The sequence below is a fragment of the Drosophila takahashii genome, chromosome 3L (genome assembly GCF_030179915.1).
Source record: "Drosophila takahashii strain IR98-3 E-12201 chromosome 3L, DtakHiC1v2, whole genome shotgun sequence".
Taxonomy (NCBI): domain Eukaryota; kingdom Metazoa; phylum Arthropoda; class Insecta; order Diptera; family Drosophilidae; genus Drosophila; species Drosophila takahashii.
Genome location: NC_091680.1, coordinates 28616917 through 28626870, shown reverse-complemented (window position 1 = coordinate 28626870; position 9954 = coordinate 28616917). Strand labels below are relative to the sequence as shown.

Below are 9954 nucleotides of genomic sequence, written 5' to 3'. Positions count from 1 at the left end.
ATTAACAAATCGCAAAAATGTTCAATTAATTTCATTAATCTCATTAATTTTCCGATCGTTCCTATGGCAGCTATATGATATAGTCGTCCGATTTTGATCAAATAAAATTTGAAATTCGGAAATATTTAAAAAGAGTCATATCCTAGAGTAGAAGATAATACAATAAAAACGAAACAAGCTAGAATTTATTTCCTATTACTTTTCCATTAATTTCCCGATCGTTCCTATGGCAGCTATATGATATAGTAGTCCGATTTTTTAAATAATTAATTCGAAATTCAGAAATATTTAAAAAATAACATCCCCAAAAGTAGAAGGTGATATTTCAAAAAACACCGAAGCTAGAATTTTTTAAACGTTTTCTTTTCCGATCCTTCCTATGGGAGCTATAAGATATAGTTGTCCGATCCGGTCGGTTCCGACATATATACTACCTGCAATAGAAAGAAGACTTTTGGGAAAGTTTCATCCCGATAGCTCAAAAACTGAGAGACTAGTTTGCGTAGAAACAGACAGACGGACAGACGGACAGACGGACAGACGGACAGACGGTCAGACGGACAGACGGACAGACGGACATGGCTAGATCGACTCGTCTAGTGATGCTGATCAAGAATATATATACTTTATGGGGTCGGAAACGTCTCCTTCACTGCGTTGCAAACTTCTGACTGAAATCATAATACCCTCTGCAAGGGTATAAATATATTTTTATTTTATTTCTTTGCAGTTATTATTAGTTTTGATTGGGGAACAACTTTGCATCAAAACTTTTTTGTTTTGAGCCCCAGGAAAAAAGTTGAAAATTTGACTTTCAAAAAAATTGTCTAATTTGCTCACTTTTTAAAGGTTGCCTAATGGGTTAAGAAAATTGAGCAAAAATTGTGTCATTTAAGGGGGGAGATACATATAGAATTGCAATTTTTTCATGTTTTTTGTGTTTTTTTTTTAATTAATAAGGAATTGTGCTGGGATCTCGTAACTTGGCATGTTGATTACACTGTTTTATTTTATAATTTTTACAATTTTTTTTTTATCTTTTAAAATGGCGGCCATGGGAATTTTTTGCCAGGCTATATTAAAAAAAAAGTAGGCCAGCTGCGGATCGTCCACAGGTCGCTGTGTAGATCCGATTCTTTTGAAACTAAGTTTATTTTGTTAAGAATTAATGTATAAACTGTCTGAACCTAACTTACATAGAATATCTCAAGTACTCTGGAATTGGCACCCTTTCAAAGTCAAAATCAATTTTTTGCATATTTATTTTGTTGTTTTTGCTTAAAAAAAAAAATGCACACTTGCAAATGTCTACATTAAGTAGGTTCAGACAGTAGGCAATTTCATTACAAACATTTCTGTAAAAGCAGCATAATGATCGAACCATTATTTTTTAAAATACACGATCCGCAGCTGGCGAAAACGTGGTTTCGAGAAAAACGCATTTAAAGTAATGAAATATATCTACTGCAAAGGAAGATGGGTGCCGTCATCCTGGTATAAGTTCCAAAATAGTTCGAATTTCTTCCTGAAACTTTCATGACACATTCTTAAAGAGTTATACTATCAATTTAAATAATAAAAAAAAATTGAATTTTTTTTGTTTTCTATATGTATCTCCCCCCTTAACGGAATTGAAGGGTTCTTTCCATAGGTGCCAAAATGTTTATATTATAAGTTCAAAATATGAGTACAGTTAACATTCAAATTTGTGAAAATACTTTTGACTAGGGTTGTATTTGGTTAATACTTTTCTAGTGCTTTTACATTAATTTTAGGGCAAAAGTCTTTGTTGTTAGCTTATTTACGCGGCTAAAATTTTGAAATTCAACTGAAAAAAAATATCAAAAGTATCTGATATATCGATGTTTTTTGGCGATATATTATATATCATATTGATATTTTTCTTAAAGAAAATATATCAGCGATACGATATTTTTAAAATATTTGACATCCCTATTGCATGGTAACCCACTTCGATCGTTGAATAAGACAGCGATTTCACTGCTGAACTGTGAAGCCTCCTCGCTCCTTTTTGTGTGTTGGCATAATGACGACTTCTTGAAGACTATGCCCGACATTGACCTCGAGTTAGCTATAAACTTTTCTGTATTTACTTTATAATATTATAAATTTTTCAGTACATATTTTTAGGCCAAAGAAGGCTTAAAATTTTGGATAGGGGTTTTCTCATATTTTAAGGCAGCCAATTACCTAAAATCTAGGCCAAAAATTACCCTCATTTTAGGCCTTTAATGGCCTAACATTTTAGGTCATGGTATCCTAAATTTTAGGCCATTCAAGGACTTAGCTCCAGTTTTAGGCCAATTTTACCTAAATTCTAGGCCATTTTTTGACATAATTCCTCAAGAGAGATCCCACTTTGAAACAAGTGGCATAAAATCCGTTAAATATGGGGCTTTCTGAGAAAAATATAATGGTATTTTTGCAGACTGGCCCTTTGGACGAAATCCTACTTTTTGACTTTAAAAACGCTATCGCTTGGTCATCTACGGGCTAATAAAATCTATTTGTTTTCTCGTAATCGGCTATGGAAAGACAGATTTTTCTGCTTTTGAACCATGCCAATTGTTTCTTCCGTTCGCAGGATAAAAATGATTGTGTGTTTTCTTTTCAACGCGATTATACGGCGAAAGAGTGGTAACATTGACAAAATAGGTATGAGGTAAACTATTGGAAGCAAGTGGCTTTGCAATCAATGTAGTACTGTCCACATACAAAAAAAAAAAAAAAGTGGGGTGGCCGGGTTGACATGGAACGTCCCATATACCTTTTTTATATATGGGCACTTCCAAAATGTCGCTCGGGACATTTGCACACCTTTAAAGTTGAAAAAAATTGTAAAACAATGGATTTTAATTTTAATTATGGGCTTTTCTTTTCACTCTTCCCAAGCTCTATTTTTGGTAAAAAACTTGATTTTGTACCACTTTTAGTTTTTAAGATATCGGTAAAAAACTGCCGTATTCGCTCGGGACAAAAATAGAAGTGGATTTCGGGGAAGTTCATACAACACCAGAAATTAGCGAATTCTGATGGAATATTTTCATGCGATTTTTTTTAGAATGTTGTTCAAACATGTCGCTGTGAAATGCTTTTGGTTTTACTCAAAAATTCTTTGCCGTTTTTTTTTATTTTTTTTCAACCACATTCGCTCGGGACATGTCGCTCGGGACATTTTTTCCGACTGTTTTGTAAAGCGGATTTCTTTACCTCTATCTCTCAAATGCTGGATGTTTTGCTTTTAACTTAATAGTTTAGCATGTGAATGAAGCATTCAGTACAGAAAAATGTCACATATTAGCATTCCTATAGGATAAATTAACAACAGAACAGACAGGTCCAAACAATAACAAAAAAATAGCCAAAAACTGATTTTTGCGTATATTGGTGGAGTTTGTCATAAAAATAAATTTTATGACTACATGGACTGCCGTCCATAGTGATAATAGTGATGAAGCGCACCAGGAGAGTGTGCGAAGGCGACTACTATATCAAAAAAAAACACCTCTTAACGAGGTAAAAAACTAGTGACGATCGCACCTTCAACATACAAAAGTTCTGATATCAACATTTGTGACGAAAAATTATTACACTCGTCATTAAATAGACTTTCTAATATTTTCTCATTCGGCCCGCCCTAGCAAACTATTCCAGCCTTTTTCCCTTCACAGGCATTTTCTATTGCAGCGTGCCGAATGAGAAAATATTAGAAAGTCTATTTAATGACGAGTGTAATAATTTTTCGTCACAAATGTTGATATCAGAACTTTTGTATGTTGAAGGTGCGATCGTCACTAGTTTTTTACCTCGTTAAGAGGTGTTTTTAATTGATAGTGATATACACGAAGAAATGAAAATCTACTGTGATGGACTCAAATTTACTCAAAAATTCTTTGCCGTTTTTTTTTATTTTTTTTCAACCACATTCGCTCGGGACATGTCGCTCGGGACATTTTTTCCGACTGTTTTGTAAAGCGGATTTCTTTACCTCTATCTCTCAAATGCTGGATGTTTTGCTTTTAACTTAATAGTTTAGCATGTGAATGAAGCATTCAGTACAGAAAAATGTCACATATTAGCATTCCTATAGGATAAATTAACAACAGAACAGACAGGTCCAAACAATAACAAAAAAATAGCCAAAAACTGATTTTTGCGTATATTGGTGGAGTTTGTCATAAAAATAAATTTTATGACTACATGGACTGCCGTCCATAGTGATAATAGTGATGAAGCGCACCAGGAGAGTGTGCGAAGGCGACTACTATATCAAAAAAAAACACCTCTTAACGAGGTAAAAAACTAGTGACGATCGCACCTTCAACATACAAAAGTTCTGATATCAACATTTGTGACGAAAAATTATTACACTCGTCATTAAATAGACTTTCTAATATTTTCTCATTCGGCCCGCCCTAGCAAACTATTCCAGCCTTTTTCCCTTCACAGGCATTTTCTATTGCAGCGTGCCGAATGAGAAAATATTAGAAAGTCTATTTAATGACGAGTGTAATAATTTTTCGTCACAAATGTTGATATCAGAACTTTTGTATGTTGAAGGTGCGATCGTCACTAGTTTTTTACCTCGTTAAGAGGTGTTTTTAATTGATAGTGATATACACGAAGAAATGAAAATCTACTGTGATGGTCCGATCATAATGAATGATACACCTATCGAAAGGTATTGCAAAAACTTAAAGGATTGCATACCAAGACTTTAAGAAAATCAATTGGCTTGGGAGAGAGAGCGGTGAAAGTGAAAAAGAGAAAATTTCGAAATTTGAAGCTGTTGGGGCCGGTGGGGATAAATGCCCCCTCGCAATGCTTTAGTTGTATTCGTTTTGAAAATACCCGTCGAATGAGGGGTCATATGTCAAAATCCGACGCTCCGTTCAAAAGTTATAGCCAAAATAAGATTTTCTTCGTCTTCCCAAAATGAAAATTTAATTATTTAATTATTAATTATTTATTTAATTATTTAAAAAATAATAGCACCACTTCGTCACAGGTTCTTAATATTAAAGAAATATGTGGAAAACGGAGATTTTTATACAAGAAGTGTTTTTTATTATCTTGATTAGTATTCCACCTATTTGAAAAAATTGATACGGATATCGAAAATATTGTCTACATATAATTTTTTCAGATTTTTTCAAAAAAAGGCCGAAAAAAATAATAGCACCACTTCCGTTTTCTTTAAATAAAACGTTACGATGCGCTAATATTCTTGTGTATAAAGGATATATTGTATGAGATTTGACTAAAACTAACTTTTCCCGATATCCAGACATCCAATTGATTACCATTTGGCAATACAAGGACATGTGGAAAAATTTTTTAAGTCGGAAAAGAAAAATATTAAAAAAAAACATATTGGATGGAAAACGGTCATGAAAACCGGCTCAATTTGTTAGGTCTTGGATCATCTTTATTAAAAATGGCATAAACTTTTAAAGGATAACACAGAAAAAGCGAGTCCTGGCCCATTTTTCCTTCTAAAATGTTATATCACAAAGCACAAAGAATCTTATCAGGGCCAAAACTAAACTAAAACACGTGCTTAAAATAATAGCGAATATTTTAATAGTTGGATAATGCTTTAATAAACAAATTTATAAAACATGCACTTAAAAAAAAAATCCTATCCGAAATGCGAAACACATTTACAAGGGCATAGGGCTCATCAAAAAAACTTACAAATGAATGCCCGCCAACTTATGAGAATGTGTGAAGGCAAAGTTAAATTGGGTAAGAAGAAATCCTTTTTATAAGTCATGTGTCTTCTAAACACCTAAATTGACCAAAAACATGGTACCAAAACATCCATTTATTGAGCATGGACCTAGTATTAACATAGGCTTGTTTTTCCTTCTTGAAGTAAGATCAATACGGATGAATACATCGTTCATGAATCATCCTATGATGTAAATAGTAATACGGTAGTAATTCGTAGCTTAAACTGAATACATAATACTTCTTAAATGAATCTTTGACCAATAAAATCCGGCCAGGATCACGGTCAGGATAGCAAAGAAAGAGTTCGAAAGTACTCAGTCAGCAATATACAGTGACTTGTGTACTCGCTTGACCATAACACAACCAAAAATCTTGGAGTTTTTTTTTTAAGACAGTTTATAAAGTTAATCTAAAACGTCTTAAATCATTTCCGAACAAAATTTGAAAATATATCATGACTTTTGGGCCCCAATTCCTTTATAGGTAGGGTCCTGACTTGTTTAATCGATAGTAAGTCATTATATCCAAAAATCGCAAAAGATATTTACACTTTAAACTTACTATTAAAACCCGTTTTAAAACCCGTACTATTTAAAACCCGTTTTGAAAAGTTAAAAAAGTTAAAAAATGTGAGTAGGGTGACTAGTTAAAATTTTTTTTGGGTTAGTGGTGCTATTATTTTTTTCATGTACCTTACCGGAAAACAAAGGTTTTCTTCATGGTATATTTCAAAGATTTTTTTGTAAACTAGTGTAATTGGACTTACCTTAATTACTTTTAGGGAAATATGCTCTCAATACATCACGGCGTTCTTAAAAAATGGTCCCCATTTTTAACAATTTCCCATGTCTTTGGAATTCGTCGCCAAAGTTGAAAATCCCAAAATGTTCACGATTTCAATTATTTTTCCATTTAAAAGAAAAAAAGATTGAAAGAGAACATTTAATTCTGTTTGTCAGTTTGTCAGTTTGCCAGTTTGTCAGTATGTCAGTTTGTCAGTTTGTCAGTTTGTCAGTTTGGCCAAAACATGTTTTTTAAGTTTTGAAAATTTGATATGACGTTCATGACATCGATATAAAAAACTTTTGTTCTACCACTTTTGGAAAAACTCGCTAGTTTAGCGGGAAAACAGCTATAAATAGCTAAAATTCGGAAAGACGTAACTTCTATACTACTAAAGCTACAGACTTGTGCTGCATCTCGTTTGAAAGGTATTTTTAAATGCTATAAACGCCTTCTATATGCAATTTCTGTAAATGTAATAGTTAAAAAAATATGCACACCGCACCTTCAACATACAAAAGTTCTGATATCAACATTTGTGACGAAAAATTATTACACTCGTCATTAAATAAACTTTCTAATCTTTTCTCATCTTTTCTTACTATTAAAACCCGTTTTAAAACCCGTACTATTTAAAACCCGTTTTGAAAAGTTAAAAAAGTTAAAAAATGTGAGTAGGGTGACTAGTTAAAATTTTTTTTGGGTTAGTGGTGCTATTATTTTTTTCATGTACCTTACCGGAAAACAAAGGTTTTCTTCATGGTATATTTCAAAGATTTTTTTGTAAACTAGTGTAATTGGACTTACCTTAATTACTTTTAGGGAAATATGCTCTCAATACATCACGGCGTTCTTAAAAAATGGTCCCCATTTTTAACAATTGCCCATGTCTTTGGAATTCGTCGCCAAAGTTGAAAATCCCAAAATGTTCACGATTTCAATTATTTTTCCATTTAAAAGAAAAAAAGATTGAAAGAGAACATTTTAGAAAAAGAACAAAAATTGGAATCGAACAATTGAGCAATTGTTTTTTTGTTTGATATGAAAAATTGAATATCAGGTTTGGACGACTAAGCTTATTGCACTCTCTTTACATATCTGCGAAACAATTAATGGCTTATTTATTTATGAAAATTTGACATATTGAATTTTTTGGAGTGTGAATTAGTTTTGGCCAACAAAATTAAATTCTTTCTTTTCTTGTTTAAGCCATTTATTTAATTTCTTCTGTTTCTACGTGATTTTTTTGTTTATATGTATGAATATCTTCGCTATGGGATCATTTTTATCTTCCTAGTGCTTTTTGGAGAGATCAGCAAATATAGTAGAGGCTGGAATTGTGGTGGATTCTGACTCAACGGTTGAAATAATTGGAGTTGCTGGGCCTTCTGCTTCCTTTGCATTTGCAGCTGCTATGGATTCCTGGGATGAAGTGAGATTCTGGACGGAAAGTACTGCGATGGCTGGTTCAATCGTAGGAGCTGGAAGATCAGTGGTGTTTACCTCCCTAGTTTCGTTCAGTGTCGCGGCTCCCTTGGTTTGAATCCCGGTTGTCCAATGGATGGCATCGCCGGAGGTGCCCACATGCTTAGCTGGACCAGCGTGATGAGCATGATCCGCTGGAATGGCATTAGTATATGCGACCAGGATGATTAAGGCGAAAACTGAAAAAGGCTGCATTTTGTGATCGTAGTAGCTTAATGCTTTTCAATGCTTGATTCAAACTAATTTGATTTAAAGGCCGTGCCGCCGGCCTTTATATACCGGTAATTTGAAAACTTAACTAGTTCTGTGATTTCTACATTTATATATTTCCATGAACTGCACCAAAACACTTGGTCGTTAGAACTTAAACAGAAGGCAAAGCAGCTGTACCTTAGAACCAATGGTTAGCTTTAAGTTAGATTTATAAACATTTGTTTAAATACTAAGAACCAAAAAATAAAACAAGAGAGAACGCTATAGTCGGGCTCGTGTCCCGACTATCTAATACCCGTCACTCGGCTAAAGGGAGTGCGAGGGAGATGGATATATAACATTTTTTTGATTGCGTATAACTTTTTAATGAATGGTCCGATTTGAAAAATGTCTTCTAAATTTCGATAGGTATAAATAAATACAACAAAATTGCATTTATACTTCTCGGAAATCTTTAAAAGTGTGGGCGTCAGACAAATTTTAAAATCGTTAGTGGGCGATTGTGGGCGTAAGAGGGGGCGTGGCGCTTGGCTGAAATAAACTTGCGCTGCGTAGGAAGCCCAAGAATATGTGTGTGAAATCTCAACCTTCTAGCTTTTGTAGTTTCCGAGATCTCAGCGTTCATACGGACAGACAGACGGACAGACAGACGGACAGACAGACGGACAGACAGACAGACGGAAAGACGGACAGACGGACATGGCTATATCGACTCGGCTAGTGACCCTGATCAAGAATATATATACTTTATAGGGTCGGAAACGCTTCCTTGCTTTTGCATGAATACAATACCAGACATTCGTCGAATTGTCTGAAGTGCGAACCTATCGGCGCAGATATCAAGGCCAAAGAAATTACTTCGAACATTACAGTGATGAAGAATTTGTTAAAAGGTTTCGCTTGTGTAAAAGCACGGTGCAATTTGTTTTGCAAAAAATTGTTTTGCGACTTGAATCTAAAGTAAAGAAGTAAGTGCATTCATTTGATTTAACTAATTCCATATAATCAAAAACCATTATTACAGGGAAACGAAAAACTGTTGGTGTTTGTGGTGTTAGCGTGGCCACAGCCAGTCGAGTTGTTAAGGAAGTTTCTTTTGCTATAGCCGCAACCTCTAGAACTAAGAAATTAAATACGTTTACTGAACATACATAGAGAAACATACATGTTTACTCGCATTCTATAGGAAGCCTTGACTTATTTAAGATTTAACAGCATTTAGGAGCAGATAATAAAATAAAACAAGAGAGAACGCTATAGTCGGGTTGTTGTCCCGACTATCTAATACCCGTCACTCAGCTAAAGGGAGTGCGAACGCTGTGTCGGGTTGGTGTCCCGACTAATAATCGTAACTCAGCTAAAGGGAGTGCGAGGGAGATAGATATATCATTTTTGATTGCGTATAACTTTTTAATGAATGGTCCGATTTGAAAAATGTCTTCTACATTTCGATAGGTATAAGTATACACAACAAAATTGTATTTATACTTCTCGGAAATCTTTAAAGATGTGGGCGCAGGACACATTTTAAAATCGTTAGTGGGCGATTGTGGGCGTTAGAGGGGGCGTGGCGCTCGGCTAAAATAAACTTGCGCTGCGTAGGAAGCCAAAGAATATGTGTGGGAAATCTCAACCTTCTAGCTTTTGTAGTTTCTGAGATCTCAGCGTTCAGACAGACGGACAGACGGACATGGCTAGATCGAGTAACGGGTATAA

The 9954-nt window shown here is 34.4% G+C and overlaps 1 long non-coding RNA gene across 1 annotated transcript; it reads right to left on the bottom strand.

The window, feature by feature from the left end:
- Positions 1 to 7637: 7637 nt before the first annotated feature.
- LOC138913133 (uncharacterized) lies at positions 7638 to 8353 on the bottom strand. Its single transcript, XR_011418747.1, has 2 exons — positions 8044 to 8353; positions 7638 to 7980 (listed from the first exon to the last, which is right to left on the bottom strand). It is a non-coding gene; the product is annotated as an uncharacterized lncRNA (long non-coding RNA).
- Between the last annotated feature and the right edge of the window lie 1601 nt (positions 8354 to 9954).